Source organism: Arachis stenosperma, chromosome 2 (assembly GCF_014773155.1).
Source record: "Arachis stenosperma cultivar V10309 chromosome 2, arast.V10309.gnm1.PFL2, whole genome shotgun sequence".
NCBI lineage: Eukaryota > Viridiplantae > Streptophyta > Magnoliopsida > Fabales > Fabaceae > Arachis > Arachis stenosperma.
Window position 1 is genome coordinate 41,751,766 of NC_080378.1, and position 17,045 is coordinate 41,768,810.

The 17,045-nt window shown below is 40.3% G+C and overlaps 1 non-coding gene across 1 annotated transcript; it reads right to left on the reverse strand.

Annotated features, from left to right (window-relative positions):
* Positions 1–2,619: 2,619 nt before the first annotated feature.
* Positions 2,620–2,727, reverse strand: LOC130964139 (small nucleolar RNA R71). Its single transcript, XR_009080247.1, has one exon. It is a non-coding gene; the product is annotated as a small nucleolar RNA R71 (small nucleolar RNA).
* Positions 2,728–17,045: the final 14,318 nt, after the last annotated feature.

The following is a 17,045-nucleotide window of genomic DNA, read 5'->3' on the forward strand; positions in this document are numbered from 1 at the left end:
GCAGAGAGACGGAAGGGAAGGCATCTTCATGCGCTTATCTGAAGTTCCTACCAATGAATTACATAAGTATCACTATCTTTATCTTTTATGTTATTTTCGTTCATCACCATATATATCTGAGTTTGCCTGACTAAGATTTACAAGATGACCATAGCTTGCTTCAATACTAACAATCTCCGTGGGATCGACCCTTACTCACGTAAGGTTTATTACTTGGACGACCCAGTGCACTTGCTGGTTAGTTGTGCGAAGTTGTGTAATGCCATGGTATTGAGCGCACCAAGTTTTTGGAGCCATTACCAGGGATTATGAGAGTTGTGAAAAAGTATAGTTCACAATTTCGCATGTCAAGTTTTTGGCGCCGTTGCCGGGGATTGTTCTAGTTTTGGGCAAGCCTTTGGTAACATCAGTGCCAAGATCCGGCAACAACATCAAATTTTTGGTGTTATTGCCCGGGATTGTTCAGGCTGGACAACTGACGGTTCATCTTGTTGCTTAGATTAGGTACTTTTTTTTCGAAATTCTTGAAGATGAATTCTAGAGTTTCATGATGATTTGTTGAAATCTGGCTGGCTGAGAAGCCATGTCTAATCTGATTGGACCGAGGTTTCAACTTATCACCACAAGAGCTTGTTGATTTCGTATCAATCTTGCTTTTGGAGCAGTGATTTGCTAAGGCTTGGCTGACCTTTGGTCATGTCTAGTGTTTTGGACCGAAGCTTTCTTTGGAAGCTTGGCTGGCTGTGAAGCCATGTCTAATTCCTGGACCGGAGTCTTAGACTAGCATTGCACTGATTCCTGGAATTCTCATTAAGAATTTTGATACCTTTTTCCACTTAATTTTCGAAAAACACAAAAAAAAATTCAAAAAAACCATAAAATCCAAAAATATTTCTTGTTTGAGTCTAGAGTCTCATCTTAAGTTTGGTGTCAAATGCATGTTTTTGTTACATTTTTCGAATCCATGCATATATTTCTTGTTTTGATCTTTGAATTCTATTGACTTGAGTATTTTGTGTGTCTCATATGCATTTTCAGTTCATTAGTGTCAGTAGTATACAAACTGCTAAGTTTGGTGTCTTGCATGCATTGTTATTTGATTCTTGTTGCATTTTAATTATTAAAAATCCAAAAATATTTTTAATTTGTGTCTTTTCAAGTCAATGATACAAGGGATTGAAGATTCAGAACACACTGCAGAGGAATTATACAGAAAAAGCTGAGCATTCAAAAATGCCCAGTGAAGAAGGCAGACTGGCGTTTAAACGCCAGCCAGGGCACCTGGTTGGGCGTTTAACGCCCAAAGAGGTAGCATTTTGGGCGTTAAACGCCAGAATGTATACCATTCTGGGCGTTTAACGCCAGGATGGTGCTAGGGGGAAGATTTTGTTTTCAAATCAATTTTTTTCAAGTTTTTCTAAATCAAATCTTTTTCAAATCATATCTTTTCAATCAAATGTTTTCAAAATCAATTTCTTTCCTTTTTCAAAGATACTTACTAACAATTAATGATTTGATTGAACATCTCAAATTTGATGCCTTTTCTGTTGAGAAAGGTTTAATGTTTGAATCATATCTTTTCTTGTTAGGCAAGTCATTAATTTTCAAAATCATATCTTTTTCAAATTATTTTCAAATCATATCTTCTAAAATTGTTTTCAAATCATATCTTCTCAATCACATCTTTTTAAAACCATAACTTTTCAATCAAATCTTTTTAACCTCATCTTTTTCAAAATAGTTTTCAATCAATCTTTTTGACTTCTAATTTCAAAATCTTTTTCAAAAATCACTTGATTTCTCTTCCACTTTCAATTTTCGAAAATTATCAATCAAATTTTCAAAATGTTTTCAAAATCTTTTAATTGAATTTTCGAAAATCTTCTTCCCTCCTTCTCACATCCTTCTATTTATGGAGTACCACTCCTTCTAAATGCACAATTCGAACCTTATCTAATTAAAGTTCGAATTCTTCTTCTCCTTCTTCTTTCTATTTCTATTTTCCTCTGACATTTCAAGGAATCTCTATACTGTGACATAGAGGATTCCACATTTTCTTGTTCTCTTCTCTTTCATATGAGCAGGAGCAGAGACAAAGGCATTCTTGTTGAAGCTGACCCTGAACCCGAAAGGACCCTGAAGAGAAAGCTAAGAGAAGCCAAAGCACAACTCTCTTTAGAGGACCTGACCGAATTCTTCAAGGAAGAAGAACCCATGGCAGCCGAAAACAACAACAATGCCAACAATGCAAGGAAGGTGCTGGGTGACTTTACTGCACCTACTCCTGATTTTTATGGGAGAAGCATCTCTATCCCTGCCATTGGAGCAAACAACTTTGAGCTTAAGCCTCAATTAGTTTCTCTAATGCAACAGAATTGCAAGTTCCATGGACTTCCAATGGAAGATCCTCATCAGTTTTTAGCTGAATTCTTGCAAATCTGTGACACAGTCAAGACTAATGGGGTTAACCCTGAGGTCTACAGACTGATGCTATTCCCTTTTGCTGTAAGAGACAGAGCTAGAATATGGTTGGATTCTCAACCTAAAGAAAGCCTGGACTCTTGGGAAAAGCTAGTCAATGCCTTCTTGGCAAAGTTCTTTCCACCACAAAGATGGAGTAAGCTTAGAGTGGAAGTCCAAACCTTCAGATAGAAGGATGGAGAATCCCTCTATGAAGCTTGGGAAAGATACAAGCAATTAATCAGAAAATGTCCTTCAGACATGCTTTCTGAATGGAGCATCATAGGTATTTTCTATGATGGTCTCTCTGAACTATCAAAGATGTCTTTGGATAGCTCTGCTGGAGGATCTCTTCATCTGAAGAAGACGCCTGCAGAAGCTCAAGAGCTGATTGAAATGGTTGCAAATAACCAATTCATGTACACTTCTGAAAGGAATCCTGTGAATAATGGGACTAGTCAGAAGAAAGGAGTTCTTGAGATTGATGCTCTGAACGCCATACTGGCTCAGAATAAGATATTGACTCAACAAGTCAATTTGATTTCTCAAAGTCTGTCTGGAATGCAAAATGCACCAAACAGTACTAAGGATGCTTCATCTGAGGAAGAAGCTTATGATCCTGAGAACCCTTCCATGGAAGAGGTGAATTACCTAGGAGAACCCTATGGAAATACCTACAATTCTTCATGGAGAAATCACCCAAATCTCTCATGGAAGAATCAAGAGAGACCTCAACAAGGTTTCAATAACAATAATGGTGGAAGAAACAGGTTTAGCAATGGCAAGCCTTTTCCATCATCTTCTCAGCAACAGACAGAGAGTTCTAAGCAGAATACTTCTGACTTAGCAACAATGGTCTCTGATCTAATAAAGACCACTCAAAGTTTCATGAATGAAACAAGGTCCTCCATCAGAAATTTGGAAGGACAAGTGGGTCAGCTGAGCAAGAAAATTACTGAACTCCCTCCTAGTACTCTCCCAAGTAATACAGAAGAAAATCCAAAAGGAGAGTGCAAAGCCATAACCATGGCCGAATGTGGAGAGGAAAGAGAGGAGGAGGACGCCACTGAGGAAGACCTCAGTGGGCGTGTACCAATCTCCTCTGAGTTCCAATGGGAATCTGAGGCTCAAAATGAGACCATAGAGATTCCATTGGACTTACTTCTGCCATTCATGAGCTCTGATGAGTATTCTTCCTCTGAAGAGGATGAGTATGTCACTGAAGAGCAAGTTGCTAAATACCTTGGAGCAATCATGAAGCTAAATGACAAGTTATTTGGAAATGAGACTTGGGAGGATGAACCTCCCTTGCTCACCAAAGAACTGGATGACTTGTCTAGGCAGAAACTGCCTCAAAAGAGGCAGGATCCTGGGAAGTTTTCTATACCTTGTACCATAGGCACCATGACCTTCAAGAAGGCCTTGTGTGACTTAGGGTCATGTGTAAACCTCATGCCCCTCTCTGTAATGGAGAAATTAGGGATTTTTGAGGTGCAAGCTGCAAGAATCTCATTAGAGATGGCAGACAATTCAAGAAAACAAGCTCATGGACTTGTAGAGAATGTTTTGGTGAAGATTGAAGACCATTACATCCCTACTGACTTCATAGTCCTAGAGACTGGGAAATGCATGGATGAATCCATCATCCTTGGCAGACCCTTCCTAGCCACAGCAAAGGCTGTGATTGATGTTGATAGAGGAGAGTTGATCATTCAAGTGAATGAAGAATCCTTGGTGTTTAAAGCCCAAGGACATCCCTCTATCATCATGGAGAGGAAGCATGAAGAGCTCCTCTCAAAACAAAGCCAAGCAGAGCCCCCACAGTCAAACTCTAAGTTTGGTGTTGGGAGGCCACAACCAAACTCTAAGTTTGGTGTTGAACCCCCACATTCAAACTCTAAGTTTGGTGTTGGGAGGTTCCAACACGGTTCTGAGCATTTCTGAGGCTCCATGAGAGTCCTCTGTCAAGCTAATGACATTAAAGAAGCGCTTGTTGGGAGGCAACCCAATGTTTTATAGTTAACTATTTTCTTTTGTTATTTTATCTTTTTTGTAGGTTGATGATCATAAGAAGTCACAAAAACAATGAAAAAAGCAAAAACAGAATGAAAAACAGGAAGAAAAACAGCACACCCTGGAGGAGAAGAAACTGGCGTTCAAACGCCAGTAATGTTAGCTGTTGGGCGTTTAACGCCCAGTCTGGCACCATTCTGGGCGTTTAACGCCAGAAAGGGGCACCAGACTGGCGTTAAACGCCAGTAAAGGGCAAGAACCTGGCGTTAAACGCCAGGAATGGGCACCAGCCCGGCGTTTAACGCCAGAAATGGCTCAAAACGTGATTTTGAGCCACATTTGGTGCAGGGATGACTTTTCCTTGACACTACAGGATCTGTGGACCCCACAGGACCCTACCATCACTCTCTCTCTTCTTCCCCCATTCACCAATCACCTCAACACCTCCTCCCCAAAAACCCCTCACCTATCAAATCCCTTCTTTCTCTTCACCACTCACATCCATCCTTCATAAAACCCCACCAACCTCACCCTTCAAATTCAAACCACGTTCCCTCCCAAACCCACCCATAATGGTAGAACCTTTACCCCCCTCTCTTCTATAAATACCCTTCTTCCACTTTTCATTTTCACACTACCTAAACACCCCTTCTTCCCCCTCTTGGCCGAACACACCACCTTCCCCCTCTTCCTCATTTCTTCTTCTTCTACTCTCTTCTTTCTTCTTTTGCTCGAGGACGAGCAAACATTTTAAGTTTGGTGTGGTAAAAGCGTTGCTTTTTCATAACCATTTATGGCATCCAAGGCCGGAGAAACCTCTAAAAAGAGGAAAGGGAAGGCAAAAGCTTCCACCTCCGAGTCATGGGAGATGGATAGATTCCTCTCAAGGGTGCATCAAGACCACTTCTATGAAGTTGTGGCCTTGAAGAAGGTGATCTCCGAGGTCTCCTTTTCACTCAAAAAGAGTGAATATCCGGAGATCCGCCATGAGATCCGAAGAAGAGGCTGGGAAGTTCTTACCAACCCCATTCAACAAGTCGGAATCTTGATGGTTCAAGAGTTCTATGCCAATGCATGGATCACAAAGAACCATGACCAAAGTGTGAACCCGAATCCAAAGAATTATCTCACTATGGTTCGGGGGAAATACTTGGATTTTAGTCCGGAGAGTGTGAGGGTGGCGTTCAACTTGCCTATGATGCAAGGAGATGAGCATCCTTACACTAGAAGGGTCAACTTTGATCAAAGGTTGGACCAAGTCCTCACAGTCATATGTGAAGAGGGCGCACAATGGAAGCAAGATTCAAGAGGAAAGCCGGTCCAATTGAGAAGGCATGACCTCAAGCCCGTGGCTAGAGGATGGTTAGAGTTCATACAACGCTCAATCATCCCCACTAGCAACCGGTCTGAAGTTACCATAGACCGGGCCATCATGATCCATAGTATCATGATTGGAGAAGAAATAGAGGTTCATGAGGTTATAGCCCAAGAACTCTATAAGGTGGCGGACAAGACCTCCACCTTGGCAAGGTTAGCCTTTCCTCATCTCATTTGTCACCTCTGTTATTCAGTTGGAGTTGACATAGAGGGAGACATCCCCATTGATGAGGACAAGCCCATCACCAAGAAAAGGATGGAGTACACAAGAGATCTCACTCATCATGAGATCCCTAAGATTCCTCAAGGGATGAATTTTCCTCCACAAAATTATTGGGAGCAATTAAACACCTCCCTAGGAGAATTGAGTTCCAACATGGGACAACTAAGGGTGGAGCATCAAGAACACTCCATCATCCTTCATGAAATTAGAGAAGATCAAAGAATCATGAGGGAGGAGCAACAAAGACAAGGAAGAGACATTGAGGAGCTCAAGCACTCCATAGGATCTTCAAGAGCAAGAAAGAGCCGCCATCACTAAGGTGGACCCGTTCTTTGATTTCCTTGTTATTGTTCTTCTGTTTTTCGATTTTTATGCTTTATGTTTATCCATGTTTGTGTCTTATGATCATTAGTGTCTTAGTGTCTATGCCTTAAAGTTATGAATGTCCTATGAATCCATCACCTCTCTTAAATAAAAAATGTGCTTAATTGAAAAGGAAAGAATTGCATGAATTCTGAATTTTATAGTAGTTTAATTATTTTGATGTCGTGGCAACACTTTTGTTCTTTGAATGTATGCTTGAACAGTGCATATGTCTTTTGAACTTGTGGTTCATGAATGTTGGCTCTTGAAAGAAGGATGAAAAAGGAGACATGTTACTGAGGATCTGAAAAATCATTAAAAATGATTCTTGAAGCAAGAAAAAGCAGTGAAAAAAAAAAGAGAAAGAAGGAAGCAAACGAAAAAAAAAAAAAAACCGAAAAAAAAAAGAAAAAGAAAGAAAGAAAAAGAAAGAAATAAAGTTGTGATCCAAGGCAAATAAGAGTGTGCTTAAGAACCCTGGACACCTCTAATTGGGGACTTTAGCAAAGCTGAGTCACAATCTGAAAAGGGTTCACCCAATTATGTGTCTGTGGCATGTATGTATCCGGTGGTAATACTGGAAGACAGAGTGCTTTGGGCCACAGCCAAGACTCAATAAGTAGCTGTGTTCAAGAATCATCATACTTAACTAGGAGAATCAATAACACTATCTGGATTCTGAGCTCCTAAAGAAGCCAATCATTCTGAATTACAAGGGATAGAGTGAGATGCCAAAACTATTCAGAGGCAAAAAGTAAAAGCCCCGCTCATCTAATTAATACTGATCTTCATGGATGTTTTTGGAGTTCATTGCATATTCTCTTCTTTTTATCTTATTTGATTTTCAGTTGCTTGAGGACAAGCAACAATTTAAGTTTGGTGTTGTGATGAGCGGATAATTTGTATACTTTTTGGCATTGTTTTTAGTATGTTTTTAGTATGATCTAGTTAGTTTTTAGTATATTTTTATTAGTTTTTAGTGAAAATTCACTTTTCTGGACTTTACTATGAGTTTGTGTGTTTTTCTGTGATTTCAGGTATTTTCTGGCTGAAATTGAGGGACTTGAGCAAAAATCTGATCCAGAGACTCAAAAGGACTGCAGATGCTGTTGGATTCTGACCTCCCTGCACTCGAAGCGGATTTTCTGGAGCTACAGAAGCCCAATTGGCGCGCTCTCAACGGCGTTGAAAAGTAGACATCCTGGGCTTTCCAGCAATATATAATAGTCCATACTTTGCCCAAGATTTGATGGCCCAAACCGGCGTTCAAAGTCACCCTCAGAATTCCCAGCGTTAAACGCCCAAACTGGCACAAGAATGGGAGTTAAACGCCCAAACTGGCACCAAAACGGGAGTTAAACGCCAAGAAGAGTCTCTACACGAAAAATGCTTCATTGCTCAGCCCAAGCACACACCAAGTGGGCCCGGAAGTGGATTTTTATGTCATTTACTCACCTTTGTACACCTTAGGCTACTAGTTCTCTATATATAGGACCTTTTACTATTGTATTGAGAGCTTTTGATCATGTTTTGTTGATTAAACCCTCTTTGGGAGGCTGGCCATTCGGCCATGCCTAGACCTTGTTCTTATGTATTTTCAACGGTGGAGTTTCTACACACCATAGATTAAGGTGTGGAGCTCTGCTGTACCTCGAGTATTAATGCAATTACTACTGTTCTTCCATTCAATTCCACTTGTTCTTTTACCAAGATATCACTTGTTCTTCAACATGATGAAGGTGATGATTGACGCCCATCACCATTCTCACCCATGAACAAGGTGACTGACAACCATTCTTGTTCTACAAGCATCTGAGGCTTAGTGAATATCTCTTGGATTTCTGATTGCACGATGCATGGTTGATCGCCTGACAAACGAGTGCTCGCCTGACAAACGAGCCAGCCATTCCGTGAGATCAGAGTCTTCGTGGTATAGGCAAGAACTGATGGCAGCATTCAAGAGAATCCGGAAGGTCTAACCTTGTCTGTGGTATTCTGAGTAGGATCCAATGATTGAATGACTGTGACGTGCTTCAAACCTGTAACCTACTGGGCGTTAGTGACAGACGCAAAAGAGTTATTCTATTCCGGTAGGGGAGGGAACCAAACCGGTGATTGGCAGCACTGTGACAGAGTGTGTGCATTAGCTTTCACTGCGCGGATGGGAGGTAGCTGCTGACAACAGTGAGACCCTATACGAGCTTGCCATGGAAAGGAGTAAGAAGGGTTGGATGAAGACAGTAGGAAAGCAGAGAGACGGAAGGGAAGGCATCTTCATGCGCTTATCTGAAGTTCCTACCAATGAATTACATAAGTATCACTATCTTTATCTTTTATGTTATTTTCGTTCATCACCATATATATCTGAGTTTGCCTGACTAAGATTTACAAGATGACCATAGCTTGCTTCAATACTAACAATCTCCGTGGGATCGACCCTTACTCACGTAAGGTTTATTACTTGGACGACCCAGTGCACTTGCTGGTTAGTTGTGCGAAGTTGTGTAATGCCATGGTATTGAGCGCACCAAGTTTTTGGAGCCATTACCAGGGATTATGAGAGTTGTGAAAAAGTATAGTTCACAATTTCGCATGTCAGCCATTCTTGTTGGTTTGGCCTCCTCAATCCTCATTTTCCTCATCATTGTTAAGGACATCAAATTTATGCTAGCTCCTAGATCACATAAAGCTTTCTCCACTGTGATTTCCCCTATGATACAAGGGATTTGGAAGCTCCCAGGATCATTCAATTTCTAGGGCAATTTGTGCTGGATGATGGCACTGCATTCTTTGGTGAGTACCACAGTCTCGTTATTCTTCCAGCTTCTCTTCTTGGTCATCAACTCCTTCAGAAACTTGGCATAGAGCGGCATTTGCTCTGTTGCTTCAGCAAAGGGTATGTTGATCTGTAGTTTCTTGAAGATTTCCGAGAATCTTGAGAATTGGTTGTCCTCTCCCTTCTTCTTTAATTGCTGGAGGTATGGGGCTTTTGGAAAGCATGGCTTCAACACTTCTCCCTCTTGATGTGACTTAGGAATGGAGACTTGAATTTCCTCTTGTCCCTTTTCTTTTTCATCCGAGTTCTTCTCTTGTGGTTTCTTGTAGGTCTCCTTCAATTCCTTCCCATTTCTGAGGGTGATAGCCTGACACTCCTCCCTTGGAGTTGAATTAGTGTTGCTGTGAATGTTGTGGCCAGGGGCTTGCTTGAATAAGTAGCCAATTTGTGTTTCAAGTTTCTTGATGGCAGCATCTTGATTATGCATATTGGATCGCACTTCTTTCCAGAAAACTTTACTGTCTTGAACTTCCTTACATATGCTTTCAAGTAGAGTCTCAATTTTGAAGAGTCTATCTTCGGTTCGTGATGGTGGGTTGAGGTTAGGGGGTTGAGAGTGGTCATGTTGGTTTTGATGTGGATGTTGATGAGGGTGGTTAGGTGGGTGTTTATATGATCTTTGTGAGGGGTGTTGGTGAGTTGCATTGTTGTTATGATTGTGGTGGTGGCATCTCTGGTCGTGGCCTTTGTCTTGTTGGTTTCCCCACCCAAAATTTGGGTGGTTTCTCCAACCAGAATTGTAAGTTTTGGAGTATGGATCATGGGTCTGCCTGGGTGAGTTCCCCACATAATTGGCTTGTTCCCAGTCACCTTCTTCTCCTACATTCACTCCTTCTTGAGCTAGTAATGAAGTGATGACTGCTGCAACTTGGTTTTCTTCCACCTTCTTGGTAAGATCCGCTAACTGCTTGGTGATTATCTTGTTTTGAGCCAGTAGTGCATCCACGTGGTTCAGCTCCATCACTCCTCGAGTGTTGCTTCTCTCAGAAGCATAGAAGTAGTCATTCTTAGCCACAGTCTCTATGACATCTATGGCTTCTTCAATGGTCTTCTTCTTGTTTAGAGAGCCCCCTGATGAATGGTCCACAGCCTTCTTTGACTCATAGGAAAGTCCTTCATAGAAGATGTGTAGTTGAACCCATTCATTGAACATGTCTGGTGGGCACCTTCTTGTTAAGTCCTTAAACCTCTCCCAAGCCTCATAGAGAGTTTCACCATCTTGTTGGCTGAAGGTTTGTACCTCAGCTCTCAGCCTGTTGATTCTTTGAGGAGGGTAGAATCTTACCAAAAATTTGTTCACCACATCTTCCGAATTCGTTAAGCTCTCCTTCGGGAAGGATTCTAGCCATTTAGATGCTTTGTCCCTGAGTGAAAACGGGAACAAAAGCAGTCTATAGACATCCGAATGAACACCATTAGACTTTACAGTGTCATATATTCTCAGGAAGGTAGTTAGATGTTGATTGGGGTCTTCTTGGGCACTTCCTCCAAATGAGCAGTTGTTCTGAACAAGGGTGATGAGCTGGGGTTTCAATTCAAAGTTATTGGCATGTATGGTTGGCTTTTGGATGCTACTTCCATAATTTCCTGGGTTTGGATTTATGTAAGAGCCTGGCACTCTTCTTTCTTGCCTAGCATGATTCACAGGGCCTTCTCTGGCACGGTTGTGAGTTTCTTCTTCATGGTTATTTTTCATGTTCTCCTCCATGTTTGTTTCAAAGTACTCTTCCTCTTCCTCAGCACCAACAACTCTTTTCCCTCTTGCTTCCCTTCTTAATCTAAGAAAGGTCCTCTCAGGTTTGGAATCAAAAGAAGTTAAAGCCCCGCTTCTTCTCCCTGTCATACAACTAACATAGCACACAGCAAGAAATAAAATGAAGAGATTATTCTTGTTAGAGTGGCTGTTAGTGTGAGTGGTGCAAATTATCAAACAGTTAGTAGGTTAGTGAGCAGAATTATAAGTAATAACAAAGAAAAAGAAAACAGAGAGGGTAGAGGGGGTAAAGGAATAAGGCAAATGAACTGAAGGTAAATGACTAGGTAAAATAAACAAACAAAAGAAAAATGCTCAATCTAGTGATCTTCCAACTTAATCATTGTCGATACAAAATCAATCCCCGGCAACGGTGCCATAAACTTGATGCACGAAAACTTGTCTCTCAACAAATTTCCCTTCGGCAAGTATACCGAATTGTCGTCAAGTAAAACTCACAATAGAGTGAAGTCAAATCCCACAGGAATTGATTGGTCAAGAAACTTTAGTTGGAAGAGTGTGCTAGTTGAGCTAACAGAAATTTAGTTAAGAATTGCAGAAAATTTAAATGGCGGGAAAGTAAAGTGCAGAAAGTAAATTTGCAGAATCTTAAAAGGGAATTTGGGGAAATAAGCATGAAGATAAATGGCAGAAAGTAAAGAGAATGGGTAAGATCAGAAATGGGGGATTCATTGGGCTTAGGAGATGTTTCATTCTCCGGATCAACTTCCTTTTCATCTCTTCCTCAATCAATGCATTCATTGATCTCCTTGGCAATCTTAGGAGATTGGATCCCAATTCCTTGGCAACCCAATCTCTTTAAGCTTGAACAATTGCTCAATTCCTTGATTTAATTGCTCATGGGAAGAGATGAAGTATGGTCACTGCTTATAACACATGTATTTCCAAATCAAAGTGTTGGGAGGATTATATGTCACTATATCCGTCCAAACCCCAATTTGGTCCAACATGAGAAAACATTTCTAGCATGATCTCCTCATCCCTTTTCCAAGGCTCAGAGGAGATCCAATCATGGAGAGTTTCTTTTCCAAGACAACTAACTAATTGAATTAAGATCGAAAGCTTTCTAGTAAATCAAGAGAAAAGAAAGAAGAAGAAGAATGTAAACTATAATTGATCCATCAAATTACAACAGAGCTCCCTAACCCAATGAAAGGGGGTTTAGTTGTTCATAGCTCTGGAAATGGAAAGTGATGAAGAAGAATACATTCTAAAATGACTAAAAGTGCAGAAAAGTAAATGTACAACGTGTAGTTCTCCAAATTGCCAAGCTCTCTCTCTAGTTCAAGACTACTCCTATGTATACTACTCTTTTTGATCTTCTAGTTAGTTCTTCAAGTCTTGGATATGGGCCTTTGATCTTGTGTTGAAGCAGTTACAATCTCTAGTGGGCTCAGCTTTGTTTGCAGAAAAGTGTGAGTTAGGCATGGACGTTAGTTAGGACGTTAGTCGTGTTAACGTTAAGTGAAAATGCGGGTTCGAGAACGTCAGTGACGATCACCTTTTTCATTAACGTTCCAACCCAAAGTGATCCACGTTAACTTCAACGTTAGTGGCACTAACGTGACCACTAACGTTGCCTCTTGGTCCTTCGCAAACGTTATTGGCACTCACCTTTTCCAATAACGTTGCCTTTTGCCCCCATTCCCTATGTTAGAGTTCACATTAGTATAACTAACGTGACTCTTAACGTGGGTATGCCTAAACTTCAAGAGCGTTAGTGACACTTACCTTTATCACTAACGCTCCAAACGCCCCTCCTTCCCACGTTAGGGTTCACGTTAATTGGATTAACGTGGCCACTAACGTGGTAGTGATTGCCATCTCCAACGTTAGTGACAAAGGTGAGTGTCACTAACGTTGGTAGTTGATTCCTTATCCCACGTTAGAGTTCATGTTACTTAGATTAACGTGACTCTTAACGTGGCTTAATTTATGCCTTTGTGGAACGTTAGTGACAATCACTTTTACCACTAACGTTGGAGCTTCTCTTTTCCTCCACGTTAGCTACAAAGTTAATGTAGTTAATGTGGCAACTAACGTGGGCTATGATGGCTTCGAAGGTGTTATTGGTGATTACATTTTTCATTAACACTACAAGCTTGTCCCCATTCCACGTTAGTGGTCATGTTAATTAGATTAACGTGGCTGCTAACGTGGCTCCTTCTAGCTTCCTTTGTCCTGAAATCAAGCAATTAGAGTGCATCAAAGCTTTGTTCCAAATCATGAGATTATGCATCATCAATTATATCATTCAATTCCTGCCTAATCCTCATGAAATCATGTAAAGTTCACAATTATTGCTTGAATCAAGGTGTAAGTGTATTTTCATCCAAAACTTGCTTATTTACTATGAAAATGCATGAAACTATCCTAAAACAGTAAAGAAAAGGTCAGTGAAACTGGCCTAGATGCCCTGGCATCAATGAACAAGTTGGGCTAAGATCATATGGTGATTCATGAATCCTACCAGTTCAAATATCAAAATGAGGTTCAAATAGGCTTGCAAGAAGAAAGCTCATGAAAGCCGGGAACAAGGAATTGAGCATCGAACCCTCACCAGAAGTGTATCCTCTTTAGTCGCTCAAGTGTATACAGTCGATTCACTCAATTCTCTTCTACTCATGCTTTCCATGATTTGTTTTTCATCTAACAATCAACAATTATTCAATTCACGCATACATTCATCATGAGGACTTATTCATAGGTTGTAATGGGGCTAGGGTAAAGGTAGGGATGCATATGGTCAAGTGAGCTTGAAATTTGAATCTTTGATTAACCTAAGCTCTCACCAAACACATATAGCAACCTATACAATTCTCATACACAACCTAGCTACCCATGATTCCCACTTTTTTACATACTCATGCATTCTCTTTAATTCACATTCCATATGCATTGTTATTGCTACTTTACTTTGGGGTATTTTTTTTTTGTCCCCTTTTTATTGCATTTTTTTCTTTTTTTTCTTTTTCTTTTATATATATATTTTTTTCTTTTGATATATATTTTTCTTTATTTTGTATTTTTTTTGCAATAAAGTATATACAAGAGTATCAATGCATATGGTTTTACATATAGTGTATGAATATGTACCCAATTCCCAATATTTTTAACAAAAATAAAAATTATACTTTTACCTCAACCAATGTCCCAAGCATCCCATACCCAATTGATACACACCCTCACTAGCCTAAGCTAATCAAAGATCCAAATTAAGGACATTTATTATTTTTCGTTTAGGGGTAGTAATGTGCTAAAATTAAGAACAAAAGGGATTAAATAGGCTCAAAATTGGCTAACAATAGTTGATGAAAGGTAGGCTATTTGGGTAAGTGAGCTAAATAAAATGATGGCCTCAATCATATAAATGTATGTCTACATGGAACAATGGACATAAAGAATCAAACAAATCAAAGATTACAATCATAGAAAAAGAATAATGCACACAAGAATGAAAATAAGTGGTTATATGATGTAACCACACAATTTGGCTCAAAACTCACATGCTTGTGTTCTTAGCTCAAAAATCATGTTCCAAAATATATTCTTCAAGCAAGTTCAACAAATTTTTTTTTCAAATTGGTAGGGTGCCCTAAAAACAGTTTCTTGGAAAAGAAATCATCACCCTAACCAAGTAGTCCTAACATAAAAAGAAATGATAGAATATATACAAATTATAACTAACATGCAACTTATCATGCAATGCAACAACTAACTAACAAAGACAAAAATTAAGAATTAGTGTTGAAAAAGGAAGTTGTTACCCATGGAGGTCGGTCGGACGACCTCCCCACACTTAGAAATTTGCACCGTCCTCGGTGCATGCAAAGAAGAACAAGGTGGATGGGTAGCTACAATTGATGAGTTTCTTCAAAGGGTTGTTCGGGTGAACTTGTTTGTTGCCCCATTTGAAGCTTTTCCATTCCTTTCCTTCTTGGTGGCCAACCTAAAAGGAAAGAAAAAGAAAGAAAATTAAGCCTACAACAAAGATATCAAAGCAATAAAACATAGGCGAGGGCTAATGCCAAATAAGAGTAAGGTTCTCAAATACATGGTAGCTACAACATGTGAGTGAGAAAGCAATTCAGGCAAAGGCATATTAACTAATACTTGATGTAAGAGAAAAGTCAAAGCATGGGCACATGACATGAAGAGCATGTTGCATCATGCTTAATCAATAATTGACACAAACAAGATTAGTGATAAGCATGAGAGCATTTGGTCCCATCCTAACTCAATGATGATGAGGTATAAAAACAAGGGATCATGAGTCAAGAAGGACTAAAGCACTAATCTTGTGTGTAGAGCAAATATTACAATTAATTCCAAACAAGTCACGAAGTATCAAGATTAACCAAGAAATTCTCAACAATTGAGTAAGAGCATTCAACACTATTATTAAAATAAGAAACTCGAAAAAAAATAAAGTAAAAACAGGCTATAAAAACAAAATGAAAATGCAAAGAATAAAAGTGAGCGAATGCAATGGACAAAAGAAAATGGAAGATGAGAAAAAAAACTCTTTTTTTTACCGGCGCGGACGCGTCTTGCACACTTACGCACCGATGTGCAGTTTGGCAGAAGAATGTGTACGCGCCAGGTGCGCGCACGCGTGGGTGAGGTTATGCGCGGGGCACAGTGTCGGCCCAAGGTTGGCCCAACTCTCTGGAACATGTACCAGGAGGGCAGGTGGCGCTATCGGCGCGCACGCGCACAGCGTGCGGGTGCATGCATTGGGCAATTAGCATCAAAGACGCGTACGCGCCAGGTGCGCGTACGCGCGGATTGGTTTGTGCCTCAAGCATGGTGCTAGCGCAGTGTAGGCGCAACTCTCGGGTCAATGCATGGAGGGATGAAATTTTTCAATCCACGCGTACGCGTACATGGCGCGTTCACGTAGGTGATCGAAAATGCTTGAGGCACGCGTACGCGCCAGGTGCGTGCACGTGTGGGTCGGTGCTCTGTTTGTCAAAATTTTTCCAAGTTCTTGCACCAAACCAAGCCTTCCGAACCTCCGAACAGCTACCAAAACACCATAAAACTTTATTTAACCTACTAAACTACCAATTATACTCAACAAACTCAACAAAACATGAAATTAAACTAATTACCAATATGTACAAAAGGGAAAAATGAAAATAATTTACCATGGTGGGGTGTCTCCCACCTAGCACTTTTGTTTATTGTCCTTAAGTTGGACTTATGGGGAGCTCCTCTTATGGTGGCTTGTGCTTGAAGCTATCCTTGAACATCCACCAATGCTTGAATCTCTAATAAGCTTTAGTCTTCAAATATGATAACTCCAAGCCTTGATGGAGTTCCACACAAGCCATGGGCTCCTAAATTTGATTCTCCTTGTGCGATCCGGGATCCCACACTTTGTTTTGACACCCATCTTCAAATTGATCATCATGATTCCAATTGGGTAGAATGACCTTAGAATTCTCAATTAAGCATCCAAACATTCTCCTAGACCCATGCAATTTGGTTCTACACCAATCATTACTATTCAACTTTGAGCATGCAACCATCATGAACTTAGAGTCATGTTTCCAACCACTACACAACTCTCTTTTACTCCTAACTCCACAAAGAGCTCTAAGTTGCCCATCATTTTCAATCAAACCATATTCAAGTGGGAAAGTAAAGATTAGAGATAAAAATTTTACCCACTTGAATGTTGTGTAGGATGGTGACTTAGGAAGGGGGACCTCCCCACACTTAGACAATGCAAGGTCTATTCTCTTGTGCTCTTTCTTAACTACCTCCACCTCTTTACAACTTTCCTCAACTCCAACCTTTTCCTCTTGGTGGCTTGCTTCCAATTCAATTTCTTCTTCATTGCTCACCAAAGGCATGAGAGGTTGTGCATCTTCTTCTTTGACCTCAAATTCAAGCCCAATGGGAGAGGATTCAATTGTAGATAGGAACTCTTCAATGATTGAATCCATCTCTTGATCAACCTCTTCAAAGTCTTCAATCAAGATATGCTTTGG